Here is a 10,223-nt window from a genome sequence, read left to right on the forward strand (position 1 = left end):
TATAGAAAGCTATAATTTGAACTACACAAAACTTCTTTTATTTTTCTTCTTTCTAACTGGTACTGCCAATCTATAACATCTCACCATTCAGAGTTTGGTGTTGACCATTGGTTTGCCTTTTAATTCCCTAACGAAAAGAGAGAAATATAGACTGTGATGACACAAAATAGAACTGAGAATCTCTGTGGTTGCTTTTAACAGTAAACATTACTTTTGTGGTGTTATATTCAGCAAATGAACCTGTTAAATGATAAACTACGCAAATGAGCTAAGTCTTCATTGCAAATTGCTAGAGCTCATTGCAATTCTATCTATTATTGAAACCAACGGAGCTATGTTGATATACATTATCTGAGACTGGCAGTCTAGCTTTATATCACTACAGAAAATTTGATATCAAACATATCACAGGTTTAACAGGTTTAAATATTTGTATTTCCACTCACCAATACTAGTGGAAGTAATCTGCAAACACCTGGAATTTATTTAGCAAGGAGAAATTAGATTTTTTATTTGCTGCTTATGATTATATATTTTTATATTTTGGATGACAAATAACAGTAAAATATCTTGCAGCAGCTCTTCTGCGTGTACTAAACTAGGTAAAAGTTTTCCATTGATGAGTTTGCCATAAGTTACACTTCCAATGGAAAACATAAGTTTTTCTGATTTACATCAATTAGTACCAGTGTTGTTTGTTTCCATGTCATTTCATAATTTGTTTATGAATTCACACTGTTATGCATTTCAAATGTTTGGCTAATAAAACTCCAGGACCAAGTCCTGAAATGTGGATAATTGGTGTAATCTCTGCAGCTCTCTACTAATGCTTTGAAACAATTGTTTTGACTATTCATTGCTTTATGTATACCAGAAAAACTTCTTTTCAGGAAAAAATGTTATTGGATTAGTTTTGCTTTCCTTTACCTCAGCCTTGCTTTTTACTGTTAGAATACACCAGCCAAAATAGGAAGAAATAGACTATAGCTCAAAATGTAGTGTGCTTATTCCAATGTGCAGAACTGAACAAACTTACAGCTGAAGACTTGCAAAAATATTGTTTATCCGAATAGAAACGATTTCTACTATATATTTTGTAGCAGTTTGGTCAACAAAGATCTGCTTCCTGACATTGCCCTTTAATGACTCTTTAAGGTACTGTTTCACAGCAATAAAAATACATGAAGCAAAATCATTACAATCATATGTCTTTTCATGTGTTCTGGAATGGAGCTTATGAATGAATACTCTGTTTTCATATTCTAAACAAACAGAATGTGTCTTCACATTCTGAACTTTCTGACTACTTTGAAAATATACTGAAGAGCCGTTATCAGGAGGCTGCTGTAGAAAAGATGAGCATTTGTTCTAAGCAGTATTTTTTTATTTCAGATCCAGCCTTATTTTAGAGAGAAAAAACCTTGGTTAACTGACCATGTGCTGTACTCAATGCTGCCCTTCAAGGAACTCTTCCTGAAGTGGTTTCAGAGGCCATTACACCTAAGCATGGAGCTCAGGAAGCAACAAGAAAACATGGGAGATGACAGTATTTGGAGATTTTTTTTCTTGCAGGGAATGGATCACCTTACTGCTAACCTGGAATGTTGTCACAGGTGATTTGCTGACTGCCAGATAATTAGAACTGGGATACTGGAGGGATACTGCCAAGGCTTTTCTGGGTCTCTGGATAATTTTCCTTGTTGGTCATCAGCAAGTCAAGGGAGACTTGTACTAAATGAGAATTCATTACATAACTCTGAAGGCAACTAAAACCTGCAGAGACAAGATCCAACAGCTACAGAAGCCCAAATAGTATCCATCTACATCCTGCAAATTAAAAGGAAAGGCTTCAGTAGGAAAGGGATAACCCGAAAATGAACATCTGGCTGAGAGGCTGTTATTACAAGCAGCACTTTGGTTTTTATGGTCATGAGACTCTCTGAGGAAAGAAGACTGCTATCAGGAGATGGGATCTGTTTGACAAAGGTGGGTATGAGCATCTTTGTCAACAAGTACGCCTGCTAGTCTGGCAAGAAGGATTTTAAATGAGCTACCAGTGGGAATTGATGATAGTTGCTTGCAGTTAGCTCAAGCAACAGAGAGCAGAGGTGATATATGCATAGAGACGGAGCAAAAAAGTTTTGGAAAGGATAAAACAGATTGAAAGAAAACTCACACTAAGTGCCTCTACACAAGTGAACACAAACTTGGAAACAAGCAAGAGGAGCTAGACCTCCATAAGCAGTCATAGATTTTGCACAATTTAATTGACTCCATATTCATGGAGTTCTCCAATGGTGAGATACAGGCTTTTCAGAAAAGACAGGAAGGGATGACAAGGAGGAGGGGATTGTTGTTTGTGTGAAGGAAGAGTTCAAATGTATTCTTCATAATAGGATGGATTACAGGCCTGTGTGGGAGTTCTTGACTCATTCTCGGACCAGTTAAGTTGACATCATAGTGGGAGTATGGTGTGCATATCTGAAGTGAGGAAGTGGGAGAATTTTTCTTAAAACCACTGTCTCTGAAACGCAAACCCTTGTTGCCATGAGGGACTTTGACTCTGACATCTAATGGTAAGGCTACACAGTCAAGGAGATTTCTGGATTAGATTTCTGGACATCAAGAGTTTATCATGAATAAAGGTATTCTTGATAGAGGTACTTTTTAGGCCAACCAGGGCTGACACACAGTTGGATATGTTACTCATGAATAAGGTAGAACTGGTTGTGAATGACATAACCAATGGCCACAGTAACCATGAAATAGTGGAGCTCAAGGTCCTGAGAAGAAAGATGAATGAGAGCACTAGAGTAGAGACGTTGGACTTTATGACAGCAGACTCTGGATTCATGGACTTGGTATGCTAAACGCTCATATGCTCTTTTTAGTGGTACGCAGTGCTGGGAACATGGGGGAATGGGCACAAACTGAAACACAGAAGGTTCCATGTGAACATCAGAAAACACCTCTTTGCTGTACAGGTGATGGAGCACTGGAATAGGTTGCCCAGAAAGGTTGTGGAGTCTCCCTCTTTAGAGATCTTCAAAAGCCATCTGGACATGGTCCTGGGCAACCTGCTCTAGGTATCCCTACTTGAGCGGGGGAGGGTGGACCAGATCACATCCAGAGGTCCCTTCCAAACTTAACCATTCTGTTATTCTGTAAATACCATGGAAGACAGCACTGAAGGATAAAGAAAATTTGGCAGGTATTGAGGACAACATCCTTCCGTCACAAGGACTGATGGAAAAAAGGATATGAATAGCAAAAGACCAATGTGGCAAAATAGGAAATTCATAATATATCTTATAGAAAAGGAATATGTACAGGAAGTGGAAACAATAATAGATAACAAGGGAGGAATATAGAATAAGCACTGCCTGACACTCAGGGGTAGTGTTAGGAAAACTAAAGCTCAGCAAAGTTGAAACCTTGCAAGAGACATAAAGGGCAACAGGAAGAGCTTCCACTCTTAATACTTACAGTAAAATGATGAATGTCATATGATATGAAAATATGATTAGAGGGACTTGGACAGTGAGGAGGAATGGGTGAGTGACATGATCACAGGAAATTCAGCAAGAATGAAGAAGAGCCCTGCAGGGATGCAGGCTGGGTCTGGGGAGCAGCTCTGGGAAATGGTCCTGGGCCCTGCAGGCAGCAAGCTCAATGGGTGCCAACCATATGCCCAGGCAGAAACATGAACGAGCAGCTGCCAGAGCAGTGTAGGCAGAATATGGCCCCAAGAGCCAGGGGTGGACAGGGACTGTCCCCTCTGCTCAGTGTTTATCAGATACCTCCATTAGACTAAATCCAGAGGTGGCTATCAAGACCACCTCTGGCTGGAGCCCTTCCTCTGTGAGCACAGGCTGCAGGACTACGTCTGTTTCAGCCGGTAAAACAGAGAGGTTTGGGGGCACCTAACAGCAATCTACCAATGTTGACTTCCCAAAAACATGGGAATGTTATCAGAAAGACATGCCTGGGTTCCTTACAGTGGTGTAGATAACAAGATGAGAGACAGTGGTTATAAATTTAAACAAGAGGTTCTGACCCAGAGTAAGGAAAACTGGAGGAAAGTCATAACCTGTTAAGAACTGGAACTAGCTCAGCAAGACTGAGAGAAAGTGCCAAGGAAGAGGGGCAAGAAAGGACTAAAAGTGACTTAATTTGGCACAGGAAAAACATTATTCAGGACTCTTATAGGAAAAAGTAGCAAGAAACAACCCAAGGTCCCAGGATAGGTGCTTGAAAGAAAAACAATACAAAAAATATATTCTCTCTTGGGAAAAAAAAAAATCATGCTCTCTGGAACATAATGTGGAGCTGTGGAAACCAAAAAGAAATGGTGATATACAAGAAAGAATGACAGAGAAAGAGCAGATCTAGAAGAACAGTAGAAAAACAATACTTTCCCAGTGAGTAGGCTGGCATTAAGTCAGAAAAAGGAAAAAGAGGGGTCTATGATCCAAAAAAAAAAAAAAAAAAAAAAAAAACAAACTACTTACCATAGGATCCAGTATCACAACTATAAACTGGCATCTTCTTCTTAATGATGTAGATATGTATGACAAGGAAATACTTAATTGTGTTTTGGTACACATTTAGCAATGGACACTTACCAATACCAAGCCGGGGAAAACCTGGCTCTTTACTGTGAGCAGACAGACCTCATTTTATCTTGGTTCCCACACATTAGACTTATCCTTTCAATAGTATCTAATGAAAAAGTGGAAGCTGAAGGGAAAAAAAAGAGAGAAAGAAGCTTTAGAATATTTGGTCTATCAAGTCCAGACCTTGACATTTACTCATAAATGCATACAAGTCATTTAAAAATGTGCTGCTAGTGCTGTTACCGTTTTATCTCTGTTATCAATCTCTGTGTGCATATCAGAAACACCGCTCCTCTGGAAACTCAGATGCTGGATTGTTTATGTATATATTACTTCATTCTTCTGCAACAGTTTTGTCATTAAACATGGAATTTTTGAGACATAAGATATGGTCAAGTGGTTTCAATATTTATAGAGTTCATTTCACATAAAATTCTAGATTTCTTTAGCTAAATGAAATAAATAACCAAATCAAAAAGAAAACTGATTTGTTAACTTTTTGCATGATCTTTCTAGTTCTGCTACTGTTAGAGATGCAAATAAACATAAAGTAAATATGTAAATAAATAAATAAACAGCTACATATTTTTGTTTTCTTTCTTTGTGTGTGTGTGTATGTGTGTTTTGGTTTGGTATGTTTTTTCATCCTGAACTGATGTTATAAGAAATGGACAATGTTTTTAACACCATTATAGGTATCCAGGGTTCAGATTGTTGAGCCTTCATGAGAATAGCATTCTACTTTGCAAAAATTACTTGTCTCTGACTTTATTTTATGCTTGTTTTCTTCTGTGACCTTGAAGTCTTTTTGCTTAATCACTTATTTATTTAGCCTTGATTAAACAGAAATGGATTCAGAATAGCCTTCTAGTTAAAAATTGTAAATCTATTCACTTGTATTCTGTTTATTTCTGAAATTTCTTTTTTTCCCAAAAGCTGAAATTTATGGAATTCTTTGATTTTTCAGGGGAAAAATTAAAAAATAAATAAATAAATAAAATAAAATAAAGAAACATCTTAATAAGAAACCCTAATAAAATTAATGATCCAAATGGCTGTAGCCATCCTATCTCTCTGTAAAAGATAATTCTAGGCTTGCTGTAATACTAGTACCATAACCAGAACATTTAATATAAACTATGGCTGCCATACTATACTTTTCCTGCAGATAAGAACATCTGGTTGGGGACCATTAAAGTATAAATCATTAAAGTCATAATTTTAGCCAATTTGTTTTGCATGAAACCATGTACTCCTCATCTTTTTCAGTTATCTAACCATGCAGTGTTACATTATGATACTTGCGTTTGATGACATATATAAATAGACAAACATGGCTACTGAGGGATGCCCAGCAGAGCTCAAGAGCAAGCATGGTATAGAGTCCCAATCTCTCTCTGATTAGCACTGCTTCAGTCATCTTAGAACACAATGACACCCTTGCAATGACAGAGACACAACTCTGGGAGAGGAAGGTGTCACAGCAGAGGAAGGGCTGGCTGCTCCTTGTGGGAAGGGAGACAGGAGCAAGGCAGGCAGGGTAATGTCCTCTCCCAACAAAGAGCCGGGGTACTGAAGCAGCAAACCAGGGTCAGTATCAGGGTCAGAGACAGTGCTCAGGGCCAGCATTAGCAATGGACCAGTAAGTCCGTTGTGGCAAGGGATACAAGGCACACATTGTGGCAAGGCAGATCCAACAAGTTAGGATGTCACATCCAAGGTCTGGGTCAGTATCAAGGTAGTATAAACCAGCGCACAGACATGACTGTTGTGCAGATGAAGCACAGCTCAGGAAGGGACAGCACAGACAGCATCTTCTAAACCACAGTTCCTCAGGGAAGGAGGGCTCTCTTCTCATCAGTGATGGAGCTGTCTTGTCTCACCCTGTCTCACTGAGCACCTTAGCTCATTTTCTTAATACCACCATGAGGGCGGAAGTTACCCATAGTGCTGACAGAACATGGAGTACCACTCACATTTGTCACAAACATTTCAGAGGACAGTTCTTTCAGCTTTGTTTTCTAATTTGTGTAGAAGAAGCTCCACTCTTCAACTGATTTTTTTCTCTTTTTTTTTTTTTGATTTTTATTTGAGGTGGGGGGTGAAGTAGTGGTTAAAATGACCTTGTTAATTTAACTTTGAATATGAAAGCCTCACTTAGTCAAACAAAAAAGAAAAATATTTTCTTATGTTTTCTAGTATATACATCACAGGTTATGACAGATATCAAGAAATGCAGGCATTTTCAAGCTGACATAAAAGTCTTACAGTCCTACATGATCCATCAGCAAATCCTAACACTAGCACATCTGTCATCTCTGGAAATTCCTTTCCATGAAAAATGCAAGTTTACTTTTAAAATGATTGACAGAAATATCTTTTTTTCCGAGTACTTTTCTCCCAACAACTTAACTGCAACATCTACAAACCTTATTTAATTTATAAGTAAAGCAAGAGAGAACCACTTTTGTTAACAATAATACCTATCTATTTATAAAACATTGAAATTATATATCATGTTCAATAAAAGAAATGGCAGTTTTATTCATAATTATCTGACACAATAATATATCCAAGATCAAATGAAAATAGGCCTTTATTTATTATTTAATGCATAGAGTTTAATTCTGGAAAATTATGTGTTCACATTCAGACCTAGATGCAGAATTAAGTGTGCCCTTTACACAAAGAAAAATCCCATGTAGCATTTGGATTCATACATGAACCCAGATTTTGTGCATAAGTTTGGCTTAAGGTCTTTAGATACAGGAAGCAAAAGGTTGGTTCTGACTCATCTCCAGTGCACCCACTTATCAAATAAGTGATATTTAGCTCTACTTTTTTTATACAGCACAGCATGATTTTCTTCTACTAGGAAGCAAAACAAAATCCAGATGAAACCCAAAACAATTCAAATCTGTCCATGTAAACTGAGTAGCTATGTAAACTGAGAAGTGGGCTCAAAGGGTTATAGTAAATCAGGTTATAGTAAATCGGGTTATATCAGGCTGGTGGCCAGTCACTAGTGGGGTTCCCCAGGGCTCTATGTGAAGACCAATTCTCTTCAATGTTTTCATAAATAACTAGGATGTAGGACTAAAATATGTTTTCTGTAAGTTTGCTTATGACACTAAATTGGGAGGAACTATTTACTCAGTCAAGGGTGGAGAGGCCTTGCAACGAGATCTTGACAAATTAGACAGCTGGGCAATCTCCAACAATATGAAGTTTAACAAGAACAAGTACCAGATTCTGCACCTGTAAAGGGCAACCTTGGCTGTATGTAGAGATGGGGGATGAGAGGCTGGAGAGCAGCCCCACAGAAAGGGATCTGGAGGCTTTGGTAAACAGCAAGTTGAACATGAGCCAGCAGTGTGCCCTGGCAGCCAGGTGGGCCAACTGTACCCTGGGGTGTATCAAGCACAGCTTTGCTAGTTGGCTGAGGGAAGTGATTGTCCCGCTCTGCTCTGTACTGGTGTGGCCTCACCTCGAGTACTGTGTGCAGTTCTGGGCACCACAGTACAAAAAGGACATAAAGTTATTGGAGAGTGTCCAAAGGAGGGCTACAAAAATGGTGAAGTATCTAGAGGGCAAGAAGTATGAAGAGCTGCTGAAGTTGCCTGGTTTGTTCAGCCCACAGAAGAATAGGCTGAAGGGAGGCTTCATGGTGGCCTGCAAGCTTTCCCATGAGGTTAGCAGAGGGGCAGGCACTGAACTCTTCGCTCTGGTGACCAGTGGAAATGTCATGAAGCTGCAGCAGGGCAGGATATCATGAAAAGGATATTCAGACTGAATATCAGGAAAAGGTTCTTCACCAAGAGGGTAGTTGGGCACTGGAACAGGCTCCCCAGGACAGTGGTCACAGCACCAAGCCTGCCAGAGTTCAAGAAGTGTTTGCACAACTCTCTCAGATGCATGGTGTGGGTGTCCTTTGCAGAGCCAGGAGCTGTAGCTGATGATCCTTGTGGGTCCCTTCCATCTCATCTTCATTGCCACTCACTCCCAACTAGAACTACCTGCTTTTTTGTAACATTCTATGGTAGTTAGGGAACAGGCGACAGCTAAACCTCATGGAACTTCGTAGACATGTTACAGGCATCAAGTAGTAATGTTTCTGTAAGGAAAATTTTGCAAATTAGATGCAAATGGTTAGCATACAAACTAACACTCTTTGCAGGGATTTTAGTCCACACAGTCAATTAGTGAGCTAGATTCACACACCAGCTTTTCCCCATTACCTGATGTATGTAGACAAGCCCTCACTTTAACAGAGACACAGAAACAGAAAGTCAGTGCAATTGGATAATTTCCAAGGTCAAATCTTTCTAGGCACTGTGCAGGAGAAGGAGGCTATAATAGCAAAAAAAAAAAAAAAAAAAAAAAAAGACTGTTACAGGGCTTGCATACCACCAAACCATGCAGCAGCAAACCCAATGGAACATTGGGGTTCAGAGAAGGAAAGTGATCTTTAGCTACACAGCTCTAATAGTTCGCTGAACAACATTTTTAGGCATTGGCTGTTGGAGAAGCCTTACAGAAGGTCTACACTATTTCCATCATTGTAATGGGAAGTTTTCTGGTGCCAGGCAACCCCAATCAGTTCTCAGTTGGTCTCTGTTTGTTCTTTTTACCAGGGCTTTGTCTAAGGAGCAAGATTTATACCTTTAGATTTATACCTTCTAAGCTTATTATGATTTTGCTGCATTTGCTGAATATTCATAGCTAAAACTAGTATGATTTCTCTTTGATCTGGGAGTTACTTGTAGATGAAAACTCCAGAGGTTCTTTACTAGCTCTGCTTTACCTTATGATACAATAGCAGAGAATCTGTGTCGCATATGTCCCAATAGACTTGTTCAAAGAGAAAAGCTTTAAGCTTGGAAGGAAGTGAGATATAGAACAAGCTAGGGAAAAGTAAATAAATAAATATGATAAGCTCAAAAGGGGAATAAAATGAAAGCCAGGAAAAGTAAAGAGTTTCATTTAAGGGTTGTCAAATAGTTCTCTGCAAGTGGACAATGAATGAATAGATATGGAGAAGTGTCCTAAAAGCATTTGTACTACACTGAATCAAGATATAGTGTGTTTAGTTAAATGACAAATATAATGGGAAAGTTCACTACTACAACCATGGCAGGTTGACATGAATAAATAGTGCTCAGAAAAACTATTTCAATGGCCTGCTACCACTGGGTACCCCTCATGTTTTGACTTTTGTAGGAACAGGTAACCAATTCTCTGCTGAATGCCAGTTACATTGTGGTTGAACCTTTTCTGTGAATTTGCTAATTTATTGTCTTTGTGCCAGTTAAGATGTATCTTGACAAAACATCCATGCATCACTGAAATCCATCTTTACTGACAGATCAAAAAAGAGGATGTGAGCTTGAATGAAGCCAGTTTTGCTTAATGGGAATGGTCTCTGAAAACACTAGAGAAGTACTTTGTTCAGCTCAGAGACTGTTTTCCTCTTTTTATTTTTGTTTCTATATATTTTACTGCACCTGCTCAGAATTTAGTATTTCAGGATATTCCGGTATTGGCATTGTCTTTTTATTTGATTATCAAAGCAAATAGTTAAACAGCAAGCCATAAGTTTAATATTGG

The sequence above is a fragment of the Anser brachyrhynchus genome (genome assembly GCF_964034855.1).
Source record: "Anser brachyrhynchus genome assembly, chromosome: Z".
Lineage (NCBI taxonomy): Eukaryota > Metazoa > Chordata > Aves > Anseriformes > Anatidae > Anser > Anser brachyrhynchus.